The sequence below is a fragment of the Schistocerca nitens genome, chromosome 7 (assembly GCF_023898315.1).
Source record: "Schistocerca nitens isolate TAMUIC-IGC-003100 chromosome 7, iqSchNite1.1, whole genome shotgun sequence".
Taxonomy (NCBI): domain Eukaryota; kingdom Metazoa; phylum Arthropoda; class Insecta; order Orthoptera; family Acrididae; genus Schistocerca; species Schistocerca nitens.
Genome location: NC_064620.1, coordinates 123475755 through 123493141, shown reverse-complemented (window position 1 = coordinate 123493141; position 17387 = coordinate 123475755).

The following is a 17387-nucleotide window of genomic DNA, read 5'->3' as shown; positions in this document are numbered from 1 at the left end:
TGCTGTAGACAACATGGTTTATTCCTTAGAACAGAGGATTTTTCTGGTGTTGGAATTCCACCGCCTAGAACACAGTGTTGTTGCAACAAGACGAAGTTTTCAACTGAGGTTTAATGTAACCAAAGGACCGAAAAGCGATACAATAAAGGATCTGTTTGAAAAATTTCAACGGACTGGGAACGTGACGGATGAACGTGCTGGAAAGGTAGGGCGACCGCGTACGGCAACCACAGAGGGCAACGCGCAGCTAGTGCAGCAGGTGATCCAACAGCGGCCTCGGGTTTCCGTTCGCCGTGTTGCAGCTGCGGTCCAAATGACGCCAACGTCCACGTATCGTCTCATGCGCCAGAGTTTACACCTCTATCCATACAAAATTCAAACGCGGCAACCCCTCAGCGCCGCTACCATTGCTGCACGATAGACATTCGCTAACGATATAGTGCACAGGATTGATGACGGCGATATGCATGTGGGCAGCATTTGGTTTACTGACGAAGCTTATTTTTACCTGGACGGCTTCGTCAATAAACAGAACTGGCGCATATGGGGAACCGAAAAGCCCCATGTTGCAGTCCCATCGTCCCTGCATCCTCAAAAAGTACTGGTCTGGGCCGCCATTTCTTCCAAAGGAATCATTGGCCCATTTTTCAGATCCGAAACGATTACTGCATCACGCCATCTGGACATTCTTCGTGAATTTGTGGCGGTACAAACTGCCTTAGACGACACTGCGAACACCTCGTGGTTTATGCAAGATGGTGCCCGGCCACATCGCACGGCCGACGTCTTTAATTTCCTGAATGAATATTTCGATGATCGTGTGATTGCTTTGGGCTATCCGAAACATACAGGAGGCGGCGTGGATTGGCCTCCCTATTCGCCAGACATGAACCCCTGTGACTTCTTTCTGAGGGGACACGTGAAAGACCAGGTGTACCGCCAGAATCCAGAAACAATTGAACAGCTGAAGCAGTACATCTCATCTGCATGTGAAGCCATTCCGCCAGACACGTTGTCAAAGATTTCGGGTAATTTCATTCAGAGACTACGCCATATTATTGCTACGCATGGTGGATATGTGGAAAATATCGTACTATAGAGTTTCCCAGACCGCAGCGCCATCTGTTGTTGAAAATTGTAACTACTGTAATTTCGAAAGTCTGTCCGCCTGAGAATGTACTGTTGTCCCAAGCATATTGCAACAAACGGTGTATTTCTATCGCTGCTCGTTTAGTTTTTATTGCCGTTTCAAATATACCGGTCATTTTTGAAACACCCTGTAAATACGCCGGGTACACGGCTTTTCCTCCTTTCGCATCTGCGACGTTCGCCATCACTGTCTCAATGCAGGATCGCGCTCTGCTTGTAAAGCTGTATTACAAGAATGACGAATGTGCACACGTCGCTGTGCAGAAGTTCCGGACACTGAAGGGTTTGAAAAAAGGCGTTGGTCCGATGAGTGCCTTGGGCCTGGAGAAAATGATTCGGAAATTCGAAAAGACGGGTTCTTTTGGGGTACAGGGAGGAAACGAATTGAGTCGACGTCAGTGGAAGCAGTGCCCACAGCAATGAAGAAGGAGACGAGTGGTGGTGAGAAAACAAGTAGAGCACGGAGAATTGTCCGAACACTGGACATACCTGTGAGTACAGTGTGTAAATTCCTACTAAACATCCTATTCTATGTGATCAAAAGTATCCGGACACCTGGCTGAAAATGACTTACAAATTCGTTGCGCCCTCCATGGGAAATGCTGGAATTCAGTATGATGTTGGCCCACCCACAGCCATGACTACAGCTTCCACTCTCGCAGGCATACGTTCAATCAGGTGCTGGAAGGTTTCGTGGGGAATGGCAGCCCATTATCTTCACAGAGTGCTGCACTGAAGAGAGGTATCGTGGTCGGCCGGTGAGGTCTGGCAGGAAGTCGGCGTTCCAAAACATCCCAAAGGTGTTCTACAGGATTCAGGTCAGAACTCTGTGCAGGCAGTCAAATGGTTGAAATGGCACTGAGCACTATGGGACTTAACATCTGAGGTCATCAGTCCCCTAGAACTTAGAACTACTTAAACCTAACTAACCTAAGGACATCACACACACCCATGCCCGAGGCAGGATTCGAACCTGCGACCGTAGCGGAGGCGCGGTTCCAGACTGAGGTGCAGGCAGTCCATTACAGGGATGTTACTGTCGTGTAACCACTCCGCCACAGACCGTCCATTATGAATAGGTATTCAATCTTATTGAAAGATACAATCGCCGTCCTTGAATAGCTCTTCAACAGTGGGAATCAAGAAGGTGCTTAAAACATCATTGTAGACCTGTGTTGTGATAGTGCCACGCAAAACAACAAGGGATGCAAGCCCCCTCCATGAAAAATACGACCACACCATAACACCACCGCCTCCGAATTTACTGTTGGCATTACAGACGCTGGCAGATGACGTTTACCGGGAATTCGCCATACCCCAATCCTGCCATCGGATCGCCACATTGTGTACCGTGATTCGTCACTCCACATAACGTTTTTCCACTGTACAATCGTACAATGTTTACGCTGCTTACACCAAGCGAGGCATCGTTTGGCATTTACCGGCGTGATGTGTGACTTAAGACCAGCCGCTCGACCATGACATCCAAGTTTCCTCACTTCCCGCCTAACTGTTCATAGTACTTGCGGTGGATCCTGAAGCAATTTTTAATTCCTGTGTGATGGTCTGATAGATGTCAGCCTATTACACATTACGTCCCTCTTCAACTGTCAACGGTCTCTGTCACTGAACAGACGAGGTCGGACTGTACGCTTTTGTGCTGTACGTGTCCCTTCACGTTTCCACTTCACTATTACAACGGAAACAATGGACCTAGGAATGTTTATTAGTGTGGAATTCTCGCATCCAGACATATGACACAAGTGACACCCAGTCACCTGACTGCATTCGAAGAACGTGAGTTCCGCAGAGCGCAACATTCTGCTCTCTCACGATGTCTAATGGCTACTGAGGTTGTTGATATGGAGTACCTAGCAATGGGTGACAGCACAATGCATGTATTATGAAAAACTTATCTTTTTGGGAGTGTCCGGATCCTTTTGATTACATGTGCACGAGTTGCTTCCTGTTGACCTGCTAGCAAGAGAGACCTTTGCTTTAGAATTTCTTACTCGCATGGAAGTGGACACTGATTGGCTGTAGAAGATTTGTGAGCCCACCGCCGTGAGACGGGATATGTCAATACACAGAATTGTCGAATATCGGCTGGGAAAATCCACACGCAAGTGAACCAGTACCACTTCATCCGAAAGCGTCACTGTGTGGTGCGGGTTTACTGCATCATTTATCATAGGACCATATTTTTTCGGAGAGTCAGGTGCTTCCTGTCCTATTACCTGTACCATCACTGGCAAGCGCTATAAGTGTCTATTTCGCAACCACGTCATTCCAGCTCTTCAATAGCGTGGATGTGTGGATGGGATCATTTTTATGCGAGATGGCGCACCTCTCCACATTGCAAATCCAGTTAAGCAGCTACTGAAGCGCAATTTCGGAAATGCCAGAATTATCAGCCGCCATTTCCCTACAGCCTGGCCGTCCCGATCACGTTAATTTACGTGACTTCTGGCTGTGGGGCTATCTGAAAGATGTGATCAGTGTTCCGATTGCAAAATTAGTTGCATTGAAGATACGCGCATTGCGCAACACATTTTGAACACGACCCTGGAAACACTTCGATCAGTTGTGGAACATTCTGTTTCTTGATTTCAACTTGTTGCAGAAAACGGTAGACAGCATATTGAACATGTTTTGCGCCAGTCACACGGAAATTAATATCCCGATTAGATTTTGACTTATGCATTTTATGCGGTTTTTGGCCTCAGGACACTTAAAAACCGATGTGAGTGATGCTTTTTATGCGGCTTTTGGCCTCAGGATAATTAATAACCGATTATTCCCATCCGGTGTGATACAACCTTGCCGTGATGGATGGGCCTACGTAACTAACAGTATCACACCTGTACACCCGTGCACAATGAGTAGTGCAGTTTGCTTAATGTCAAACGTACTCCTTAGGCATTGTTGTGTGATTCATTGCCGGCCGCGGTGGTCTCGCGGTTCTAGGCGCTCAGTCCGGAACCGCGTGACTGCTACGGTCACAGGTTCGAATCCTGCCTCGGGCATGGATGTGTGTGATGTCCTTAGGTTAGTTAGGTTTAAGTAGTTCTAAGTTCTAGGGGACTGATTACCACAGATGTTAAGTCCCATAGTGCTCAGAGCCATTTGAACCATTTTGTGTGATTCATTGGTCATTTGTAATCGACCACTATTAAATTACGATGCTTAGAGCGCCAACTATTGCTACTTTTTGTAACGATTTATTTTTCTTCTTCCATACGTTTTCCCCTTTCTCTGATAATATTCCGTTGCAATTTGGCGTCAGTCTGACCGGTAGTGTTGCTTTGAAACGTCCCCTTAGAAAAATTTATGAATGACTGTGCTGATAAACCTCTTACATTATTTGATTTTCAAACAGTTGAGCAGAACTGAACGTACTCAGACATTTCGCTCTTTACCTATTCTGATCAACACTAAACTGACACACAATATTTTTAGCGTAACGCAATCTGACTTTCAAAAATCCCTACAAAAGAATGGCCCTGACTAATAATAACTTATACCTTTCATGAATCACTTACCTCACAAAAATCGTCGTTACTCAAACTACTGCAATACAGCGTGCGCCAATACTGCCAGCCGAATAAAAGATTATAACTACTGAAGGTACTAACTACTGATAGGCATAGTTAGCAAATGAAAGATTTTGATAGAGAACAAACAATGTATTTACCTTAATAGTGTTCAAAAGTCATTATATATATATCAGTTCATGACATCCAGTCTTACACATTTACTGTCTCTGATGGACACACGTCCAGATCATCCGCTCTCAAAACTCCGCCATCTCTCTCCCCCCATCCACCACTGCTGGCGGCTTACCTCTAATTGCGCAACGCTATGCGCTGTTTACATGCAACTGCCAACCACTACAATAGCAAATTCCAACAATGCAAACCAGCCACAGACTGCACACTGCACAGTCAGTGATTTTCATACAGAGCGCTTCGTGAGCTTACCAACATAAAAACCTAAACAGCCTACTTACAACTTCTACAGCAGTTTGAAGGTTTAACTTTAATTATAACCACCCTGCAGATGGCGAGATTCATCCACGTGAGTGTTGACGAGTTACATGCCTCTTCTTAAAAGATGCACCCAACAATTTTTAGTCCCATAAATATATGACAGTGCAAGGAAAGGGGCAAACAGCGGCTGAAGCGGTCAAATCTGCCACGGTTCCTAATGACACGTGCCCTGCTCCACGCAATTCTCACAAGGGAACCTCCCCATCGCACCCCCCTCAGATTTAGTTATAAGTTGGCACAGTGGATAGGCCTTGAAAAACTGAACACAGATCAGTTGAGAAAACAGGAAGAAGTTGTGTGGAACTGTGAAAAAATAAGCAAAATATACAAACTGAGTAGTTCATGGGAAGATAGGCGACTTTAAGGACTCTAAGAACATAAGAGCGCCGTGGTCTCGTGGTAACGTGAGCAGCTGCGGAACGAGAGGTCCTTGGTTCAAATCCTCCACCGGGTGACAAGTTTAACTTTTTTATTTTCAGTTTATGTGACAAACTATCGTGTTTTCATCACTTTTTTGGGAGTGATTATCACATCCACAAGAAAACCTAAATCTGGTAAGGTAGAAGAATCTTTTTACCCATTCGCCAAGTGTACAAGTTAGGTGGGTCGACAACATATTCCTGTCATGTGACGCACATGCCGTTACCTGTGTCGTATAGAATATATCAGATGTGTTTTCCTGAGGAATCGGTTGACCTATGACCTTGCGATCAAATGTTTTCGGTTCCCATTGGAGAGGCACGTCCTTTCGTCTACTAATCGCACGGTTTTGCGATGCGGTCGCAAGACACAGACACTAAACTTATTACAGTGAACAGAGACGTCAATGAACGAACGGACAGATAATAACGATGTAAAAATAAAGAAAGTAAAATTGTCACTGGAGGGAAGACTTGAACCAAGGACCTTTCGTTCTGCAGCTGCTCACGCGACCACGAGACCACGTCGCTCCTTAGCTCACATTGTCCATGATGTTGCCTATGTGGCCCATGGACTACTCAGTTTGTATATTTTGCTTATTTTTTCACAGTTCCACGCAACTTCTTCCTGTTTTATCAATTGATCTGTGTTCAGTTTATCAAGGCCTATCCACTGTGCCAACCTATAACTAAATCTGAGGGGGGTGCGATGGGGAGGTTCCCTTGTCAGAGGCCCGCAGAGTACGGACGCAGACTACAGACTGTGTCGTTCCGCCCCAGTGAGCAGCCCTTTTTTGCCGCCCTGTGGCAGAACGAGCGTGTCGCGTGCCGGGAGCACGTAACGCGGCCTTTACGGTCGCCTGCGGGCCGCCGTCTGCCCGGCTCTGGTAGGTCAGCTGGCGAGGCGCCGTCACCCCACCGCCACCGAGGACTGAACCCCGCGCGGTTGCTGGCCGCCGGCAAAGCCGCACCCACCTCCGCACTCTCACCGGGAAGGACTCTGTCCGTAGCAACCACGTCAGAAAACATAATACACTCATATTCAGAAAAAAATTAAACACCTCGTGAGACTAGAGGAAAGGACGTACAACGTGGCACCGATGTCGATGGTCACTTCCGTTGCGACTTATCTTTGGTTTTCCTGGTTGAGGTGTGGAGGTTCGGCGCAGAGGCAGTGAGCTGTCAACGGCACGTGACGGAAGGAGGACGGCTGGAGCAGCAGTGCCTGGTGGACGGTTTGCTTGGGCCGATTTGAGTTTGACGATGCATGTACGCAGCCGGATCGCCGAGCGACTTGTCGAAAGTTGGCAGCCGCTAAAGAAGGTGGCGTAGGTCGTGCTATGGAGCTGTGGTGACGGGGTCCTCTTTCTGTTATTTGGAAGGGAGATAAAAGCATAAATGACTGTGGGGAGAGTGCACCGTAGCACATTGCGTATTGATATTCCGGTCCTGCCGTTTTATTGTTTAAAGGAAAGTTGGCGCAATATTATTGTGCCTTATTCAGTGAATAATATGTACTCGTTTGCTATGGAGTGGGCCTGGGCTTCAGAGTGGCCAATGATTGTTAGTGCGTCTTCTTTGAAGCCACTTGATTCAATTAATTGGTAAGCCACTTGTGTGGACTCAAAAAATGGTTCAAATGGCCCTGAGCACTATGGGACTTAACTTCTGAGGTCATCAGTCCCCTAGAACTTAGAACTACTTAAACCTAACTAACCTAAGGACATCACACACATCCATGCCCGAGGCAGGATTCTAACCTGCGACCGTAGCGGTCGCGCGGTTCCAGACTGTAGCGCCTAGAAACGCTCGGCCACCTCGGCCGGCTGTATGGATTCGCTTGGGGTGCGATGTTATGGACTGAACTAGTAACACCGGTGAGTGGCACTGTGCCCGGTGACAATGTCATGGTACTGTATTACGTACTGGGTATGAATTTGAAATCTAATTGTGATTTAGTAAACTGTACTCATTCTGAACTACGTTGATGTGTTTCAGTCATAGTCATAACTGAATTACGTAGTGGTACTACTGAGTAAAATTTTCTGTTTTGCTTAAGCTCACCTTAGCTAGTGTTTCTTAAGGCGTTCGAGCAAATTTATTCGTGGCTCAGGGGGTATAATTGCAACTTCTCTGTTTGTACCTGCTCCTTGCCAGTTACATGTACTCGCTTATCATCTTACCAAGACAGAGATATGTATTTATTGTGTATGACAAAATCCATTCTAATTATCTCTTTCAATGTTTGCGGGTTCCCCTGATCTGATAAATAGCCTTTGAAGGTATATATATTGTGATGTGACGTCTAATGGAAGTGACTCCCGGTTGGGCCCCGGCGTTTAGGTGTTGTTTTGAACGGCTGGTCTGCTGCTTGAGGCACTTCAAGTCAAGTCACCTTTTGCCCAGGGCAGCCTGGCGTCGCTGCCCTTTTGGTAAACTTTAAAGGTGTTCATGTATATTAAAAAAATAAGTTTTTTTTAATTTGTTTGTGAATGAACTGCATTAATTGGTAACTTTTAAATCACCTCCAGACTGTAATTTATTTTTCCTGTAACTATTGAAATCTTTGTGCCTCATCTCTTTAAGTTAGTTTTGGTAATTATACTTTGCTGCCTTGCTTAAGAAGCAAGCTACGTGACATTTTCGTATTGTCTTAAAGATGGCAACGTGTTGATTGTCTCTTAGCTGTTTTATAAATATTGTCTTGAATAAATTAATTTATTGTTTTGGTAATTGTTGTGTTCAAGGGGGCCTGGACCTTCCATGCTAAGTGTACTCCTCACCCCAACTCCCTTAGTCACATATATAACTTTGCCTTTAACTATTTGTTTTAGCAAAGATTACGAGTTGTATTTATCTTGCTAAAGCGAGTCTAATTTGTAGTGTATAGCCTGTTACTGTTTGAGGGTGCTGCCTTGATTCTGATTTGTGTTCACAGTTGATTGCGAAACACGCGAGTCTACCTCGGTGTTTGCAACCTTGACTTCTGGGCCGCTACCTTGGCGGCAACCTGCCCAACACCCGAGGTCTAAGTTACGGTCGCGGGAGCGCTTTGCCGCGCCGTCTGTCATACCTAGCAAAAGGAGTAGTTGTCTTCTTTCTTGGAGCTATACCTGGGTTGAGAGACTGCCCCCAGGGTTGTAGGCTGTGGAGTTTAGCGGGATTAACTAATGAACTTTTGTAAATTCAAATTTCATTCTTACAGTTCATAAACTCATATGCTTTGTGTTCATTGAATACTGTTTCCTTTTGCTTATATTGGTAAATTTCAGTAGTTTCTCACTTTATAAGTCACTGTAATTCTGATGGTTTTCATATTGTTATTAATTTGGAATTAGTTGATCAGTATGTTTTTCTTAAATAAATGTTAATTTGGTGAAAACGACGAACTATCTTATGTGACTCCCTTCCACGTCTTGGTGTTTGATCCGTTCCTATCCTGAACCTGTTACCTGGGTTCCAGGACGTTCATATTCACAGAACATGTACATTAGTATGTTCCGCAGAAATGATTAGCATTTGAGTCACGTCGGTTCAGCGTGCGTCGTGTTGCCTAGTAGGCACATGGTTCGCCATGGGCCCTCATAACTTGTTACATGCATGATGGCATCGACGGTTACAAGGCGCGAATTGCGTCCTGCGGTATAGCGATCCACGCTGCGTTTTCCTGGTTGCAAAGTTCATTTGTAGTCGTTGGCATTGGGTCACAGCGGTGCACCTGCCGTTTTACCATCTCCCACGCATTTTCGTTTGACGTCAAGTCTGTTGATGTGGTGGGCCACGGCAAGGGACTGACATGCTGTGACACAAAGAAGGCACATGTTCGTACAGCAATGTGGTGTCACTGCCAGACACCACACTTGCTAGGTGGTAGCTTAAATCGGCCGCGGTCCATTAGTACATGTCGGACCCGCGTGTCGCCACTGTGTGATCGTAGACCTAGCGCCACCACACGGCAGGTCTCGAGAGACGTACGAGAACTCGCCCCAGTTGTACGACGACGTTGCTAGCGACTATACGGACGAAGCCTTTGCTCTCATTTGCCGAGATACAGTTAGAATAGCCTTCCGCTAAGTCCATGTCTACTACCTAGGAAGGCGCCATTAGCCTTAGATAGCTTGTATCTAAAGAGTCTCACTTGTATCGCCACAATCTCCAGATGTCTCATCAAGAACGATGTATACAAAGGATGGATTAAAAGATAAGTACCAAAGGAGCTACGTACTTTTCTTTATAGCATTCATTAAGTCTCCTGATTCAGACCTCACTCCATCCTTCGTGAGTTAGCGCGTGCATCTTGGCCGCCTCTTTCAATTAGTGTGCGTAGTGTTGGCAAGTCTGCCGACACAACAAGCAACATGTGGTCGCGCGTTGTCTTGCTGAAAAATGACGACTGGGGTATTGTCCAAAAAGGGTATGGCTACGGATCGCAGGATGTCATGCACGTTGATCACACCGGTCACAGTGCCCCGGACACGCGCAAAGAAGTTAAGGAATTCTGATACCTTGGAATCATAATAAAACATAACGGACGGAGGAAGGAAGACATAAAACGAAGATAAGCATAGGCACAGAGGGTATTCCTGCCAAGAGAACATGTGCTATCGAATGCCGATCTCAGTGTGCAGAACAAATTTCTGGGCACGTACGTATGGAGCACAGTATTGTATGATAGTGAATCATGGTCATGGAACACCGAAAAAATGGAGAATATAAGCATTCCAGGGGACGTCCTATAGAACGATGTTGAAAAGTAGGTAAACTCATAACATAAGGAATGGGGAGATTCTCTTCAAGAATTGGCGAAGAGATGAAAATTTAGATAACACTGACACGAAGAATTGACAAGGTGAATGGCATATATTAAGACATCAGAGAATAACGTCCGAGGTACTGGAAGGAGCTGTAGAGAATTAAATCTGTACGAGAAGGCAGAGATTGGAATACATGCAGCAGACAATTGAGGTAGTAGGGTGCGACTATTACTATAAGGTGAAGCCGTTCCCACAAGTAAGGAATTCGTGGCGGGCCACATCGAACCAGTCAGAAGACTGATGACCCAAAAATTAAAAAAAAAACAAACAGAAATTCTTTCAATAACGCAGAAATAAATCGCTTATAAGGTTCAGAAAAGATACGGAAACACGGCGTGAAATGCATGCTTGAAAAAAAATGCAGGTACGAGCCAAGCCTGCATGTGACTCTGTCGTATTTGACGGCGAACAGCATCTGTGAAATATCCTCAATATGTTCCAAGTGTCAGTCGGTGGTCAGAACAGTGTTCTGTGTAGTTGTGAGTGCATTATGTCTGATCTAAGTGAGTTAGAATGAGGGGCAATTTATTGTTGGTGGTATGGTTGGAATTTCCGTAATCATGGTAGCTAAAGCGATTGGAGTTTTAAAGAGGCACCTCATCAAAGGTTTAACCGCTTGGGAGAAAAGCGAAAAAAGTCATCCGCTAACACACAACGCAGAAGAAAGTGTGTGTCGAATGACGGTGGCAGACGGTCGTTGTAGACGATTGTGACAAAAAGTAAGAGAACGGCAGCCGCAAAAGGCACAGCAGGTACCGATGTCGCACTCGCTAACATTTCCAGCACCAAAACAAGACGAACGGAGCTCCGTAAGCTGAGAATTTGAGGGTGTGCTGTAATTCCAGAACCCATCTCGAGTGAAACAAATGCACAGTAACAGGGAAACGTGGTGGTGAAGTCATAAAACCTGTACTATGGAACAATGGAAGGAAGTCACGTGGTCGGATGATCCTCGTTGCGCACCGTTTCCAACTTCTGGGCGCATCTACATCCCAAGAGTGAAATACGGTGGAGTTTCGGTGAAGATCTAGCCATCCATATCGGGTTACTCTACAGGTCCGTAGGTCAGATCTAGGAAGTCCCATTACTGCCGAGGATTATGCGACCGTTTTGCCTGATCATGTGCATCGCATGCGACGATTTTTGTCTCCATATGGTGATGCTGTGTACTAAGACGAAAGGGTCACTGTACAGACAGCTCGGATCGTGTAGGACAGGTCTTCTAAGTACAAGGATGAATTGTCGCACATGCCCTGGCCTCCACAGTCGCCTGATCTCAGTATCATCGACGCTTTGTGGGTTACTTTGGAGAGAAGGGTGCTTGATCGCTATCCCCCTCCACCCTCACCTGAACGTGCCACTATTTTGAAGGAAGATTTATGTACGATTTCCTTGAGTACCCTACTGGGCCTGTATTTATCTATTTCGAGACGAGTGGAGGTGTAGTAGCGGACGAAAAAACACCTGAGACATTCGCGTCGGCTCTGCACTGCTTTCTAACAAGCGCAGACTTGATTCTGGAGGCGGTCGAGTAGATACTACAACACACACACACACACACACACACACACATACAGACACCCCCCCCCACACACACATACAGACACACACACACACACACACACACACACAAAGTATTAGATCACTTTATTTAGACTCGGTTGATTGGAAATAGTTAACTTGGAAACAATCCCTTTCCACAGCAATGTTTCTTATGTATTTGTTACTGTCGCTGTTTTCTGCAACTTATCACTTGGCACAAAAAATGGTTCATATGGCTCTGAGCACTATAGGACTTAACGTCTGAGGTCATCAGTCCCCTATAAATTAGAACCACTCAAACCTAACTAACCTAAGGACATAACACACACCCATGCCTTAGGCAGGATTCAAACCTACCACCGTAGCAGTCGTTCGGTTCCGGACTTAAGCGCCTAGAACCGCTCGACCACCGCGGCCGGCTCACTTGACAAAACACAGGGTGATACCCTCATGTCAATGATCAGTTGACAATGAACATCGGTACAGTTCTGGTTTCAAATACAGCTCGCGCTGCTGGATCTGAAGCAAGACGATGCTGCCGTCATAAGTGAAGACTGCAGACTGGGGCTGAGCGTCACTGCCCACTGACTAAGTAGTCCTCCGGCAGCGGCTTCGTATCGAACCTCTCGAGGACGTCTCCACGCCGTCGTGTCTCACCCTTTGCTGCGTCAGACAGCGACTGTCCTGAGGTACCAACACTAACATTGGACCTCGTTCTTCCGACGACGCCACAGGTAGGAGTTTTGAATGACAGTGGATTTCTCTTACCGTATTAGTCGCTGTAAAGTGTTGTTTTTTGTCCACGCCTTGGACGTCGGACCTTTGTGTCACCTAGAACGATGCAAATAGAGTATGCTCTGTCATATAATTCACGTGAATGCAACCGGCTGGTATTCTTGAGAACGACCAATATTTCGACAAGTGAAGACACCGTCATTTGCAACGCATATGTGAAACGAGAGATCACTGTGGGTGTCAAAACCTCGAAGGGTGAGCCTACGTCAACGAAGAGTCAGTTCCGAAAACTGCAGAATGGCGATTCACAGCATAGCGCCACATCGGAAGCAGGGATAATCGGCGTCAGAGGTTGCCGAGAGTAAAATATCAATTAAGAATGGTCGAGCAGATAGCGCTGGTCCCATCCCTCTGTTGCGTGAACAGTGACAGGGCAGATTTCATGACAGAACTCAAGGAAAGAAACTTCTAACTCTATTTATAAGGCCACTTGCTACTTTAATCTCAACAGCTTTCTTCAAAACACTGTTCTAGTAATTGAAAGCGCAAGACAGGAACTAAACGTTATTATATTCCATCTGATATTCGGTACCAGTGCAATATTTTGAAATTGCAGATTCGCTCAGCTACTGTACAGGCGTGTGCTGTACAGCGGACCTCCACGGTTCTCATCCTCTGACAGGTGTATAACTTGCCACAACTGCAAGGAGTTCGGTGTACACCCGTCTTTCACAGACCAAATCCTTCAGACATCGATAGGGCCGTAATCTTAGATGGTGGCAGAAAAAAAAAACCGTTTCACATCTGGTTTCCACAGAACAGGATCCATACTGTTTGATATACTACCTGCATAAGACAAGAAAACTGTAAACGCAGGCGCGATATAGCCGCGACGTTAAGTGTGCGGGAGGCCTGTGAACATAATGTGAATGGAAGGGCTTGGCAGTAAAAAATGATAAGCGACAAATAGCTAGATGTGAGAAAACGCACAACAAATATTTTAAACATGGTTTTTGGGTGCAGCATTGCATTATTACACAGCGCCAATAGTTACATGTTTTTAGTATGTACACTACTGGCCATTAAAATTGCTACACCAAGAAGAAATCCAAATGATAAACGGGTATTCATTGGACAAATATATTATACTAGAACTGACGTGTGATTACATTTTCACGCAGTTTGGGTGCATAGATTCTGAGAAACCAGTACCCAGAACAATCACCTCTGGCAGTAATAACGGCCTTGATACGCCTGGGCATTGAGTGAAACAGAGATTGGATGGCGTGCACAGGTAGAGCTGCCCATGTAGCTTCAACACGATACCACAGTTCATCAACAGTAGCGACTGGCGTATTGTGACGAGCCAATTGCTCGGCCACCATTGACCAGACGTTTTCAATTGGTGAGAAATCTGGAGAATGTGTTGGCCGGGGCAGCAGTCGAACATTTTCTGTATCGAGATAGGCCCGTACAGGACCTGCAACATACGGTCGTGCATTATTCTGCTGAAATGTAGGGTTTCGCAGGGATCGAATGAAGCGTAGAGCCACGGGTCGTAACACATCTGAAATGTAACGTCCACTGTTCAAAGTGCCGTCATTGCGAAGAAGAGGTTACGGAGACGTGTAACCAATGGCACCCCATACCATCAAGCCGGGTGATACGCCAGTATGGTGATGTCGAATACACGCTTCCAATGTGCGTTCACCGCGATGTCGCCAAACACGGATGCGACCATCATGATGCTGTAAACAGAATGTGGATTCATCCGAAAAAATGTTGTTTTGCCATTCGTGCACCCAGGTTCGTCGTTGAGTACATCATCGCAGGTGCTCCTGTCTGTGATGAAGCTCCGAGCTGATAGTCCATGCTACTGCAAACGTCGTCGAATTGCTCGTGTAGATGGTTGTTGTCTTGCAAACGTCCCCATCTGTTGACTCAGGGATCGAGACGTGGCTGCACGATCCGTTACAGCCATGCGGATAAGATGGCTGTCATCTCGACTGCTAGTGATCCTCTGTTGACTCTGGGATCGAGACGTGGCTGCACGATTCGTTACAGCCATGCGGATAAGATGCCTGTCATCTCGACTGCTAGTGATCCTCTGTTGACTCTGGGATCGAGACGTGGCTGCACGATCCGTTACAGCCATGCGGATAAGATGCCTGTCATCTCGACTGCTAGTGATACGAGCCCGTTTGGATCCAGCACGGCGTTCCGTATTACCCTCCTGAACCCACCGATTCCATATTCTGCTAACACTCATTGGATCTCGACCAAGGCGAGCAGCAATGTCACGATACGATAAACCTTAATCGCGATAGGCTACAATCCGACCGTTATCAAAGTCGGAAACATGATGGTAAGCATTTCTCCTCCTTACAGGAGGCATCACAACAACATTTCACCAGGCAACACAGGTCAATTGCTGTTTGTGTATGAGAAATCCGTTGGAAACGTTCCTCATGTCAGCACATTGTAGGTGTCGCCACCGGCGCCAACCTTGTGTGAATGCTCTGGAAAGATAATCATTTGCATATCACAGCATCTTCTTCCTGTCGGTTAAATTTCACGTCTGTAGCACGTCATCTTCGTGGAGTAGCAATTTTAATGGCCAGTAGTGTATCTGAAATATATAAAAAACCAGCCGGCCGGTGTGGCCGAGCGGTTCTAGGCGCTGCAGTCTGGAACCGTGCGACCGCTACGGCCGCAGGTTCGAATGCTGCCTCGGGCATGGATGTGTGTGATGTCCTTTGGTTACTTAGGTTTAAGTAGTTCGAAGTTCTAGGGGACTGATGACATCAGAAGTTAAGTCCCATAGTGCTCAGAGCCATTTGAGCCATACAAAACCATATGTTTCTTCGGGTGCAGTATTGCTTTATTACACGGCACCAGTAGTTACATGTTCTTAGCATGTAATATCAACTCAAAAAATTTTTTCAAAATTTCAGAAACACGTCCTTAACACTTATTTACTCAAAATACTGTAGTCTCATCACACTTACTTAACGTTTTTTACGTGAGAACATTTTATCCTCAGTGCATTTACTTAATATTATTATTTTACTTTAAATATTGTTTTCTCAGTACGTGATTGTCTATCTTTCTTCTTCGTCTTTTTTTTTCTAAACGAAAGTACCGTTACCTCTGTACTTCGAATATTGATTTCCTTCATTCCTGCTTTTCTTCATCTGCTCTTTTACCCTGCCAATCATCCTTTCCGTATGCTCTGTTGATCGTTAACATTTAGTGTCTGCTTCATCATTGTCACTACTGCATGTATCTTCGGACAGAAATCTACCTCCAAGAGGCCTCTGAACTTACAAAAAACATCAGAGTCATAAGATTAACATTCCTCATAGTTCTAAGAATAATGAAACACCTAAAACTATACATCCACTGTAGTTTGCATAATGCAACATACACACTGACATTCTGCACACACCTTATCTAGAAAAAAAAAGTGGAAAAAGGCAAACATATAGAATAGAGAAACCCATAATAATAGATCCGTAACATAATACCCATTGCTGTTAGAAGGCTAGGTATTAACATATAGCTACATTTACAGATACCGTAATACTTCATAGAAAACTAATCTGGATTTCTTACTACGGCAAGTAAGTATCCAGCATTAAGTATCCAGGTCATCTCCACACTCGTTCAAAAACTCACTGAAAACCTTGTTTTTCACACGAACATTGGACACTTCACTCTCATTTGCCGCTACATTGTAGACACTTACCATTGTTTACTTGCACACGAATAAAAAAAAAACTGCCAGGAGCGAAAACTCAGGCGATACGCTTCTCAGGTGACGGGACGCAATACATGCTCTCGATCTTAGCTAACACAGTGCTGTAGTTAAATAATTGTTTTCTATGTTTCTACGACACTTATCATTCTGTCTCGTGTGAGACCACATCTGTCCTACAAAACAAAGGTCATATTTAGAAAAGAGTATTTAGTTTTCATTTTTCTCCAAAAAATTTAATTGTCTGATGTTTTCTTAACTTCAACACTCTTCAACAATCTTTTATAAAACAGCGATAATGAAGAATGTATATTTATAATGAAAACCAGAATTTTGCGTGTGACACGTAATTAGAAACTAGACGACTTGCATTTTTCTTAAAAAAAAATGATGGTTAAGTATGAGTTAACTAACATATATTTGATGAATTTCATATTTAAATGGTTTAGATATTCAAACCAAACAAAAAATGGTCAAGTGTACATTAACTAACGTATATTCGATGAATTTCATGTTTGAATGACTTGGCTATTCAAACCGAACCACCGCCAGCCAATATACACGATTATCATTATACGACGCTGTCGTTTACACCACACGTATGTTTGACCTACCGTCCATTTTATTCATTAGATAGTGTTTCTTGAAAAACTTCAGATCTGATTTGTCTCTGTAATGTTGTGAAAAACATTAAGAAGAAATTTTTTTGAGCCATTAACGGTGTTCCGGGCTCGTGTTTCATTGTGAAGCAGGAAGCGGTCTCGTCCATTTTCACAGTATGTGTGAACAGCGAGACAATCAGAGCACAATTGGCGTTTACAGAGACTGTGATTGTACACGATTTTTGAAATAAAAAATACCTACCTAATGAGTTATTGAGAAAAACGTTGATGGCTGTTAATCTATCAGAATGCCTTAAAGG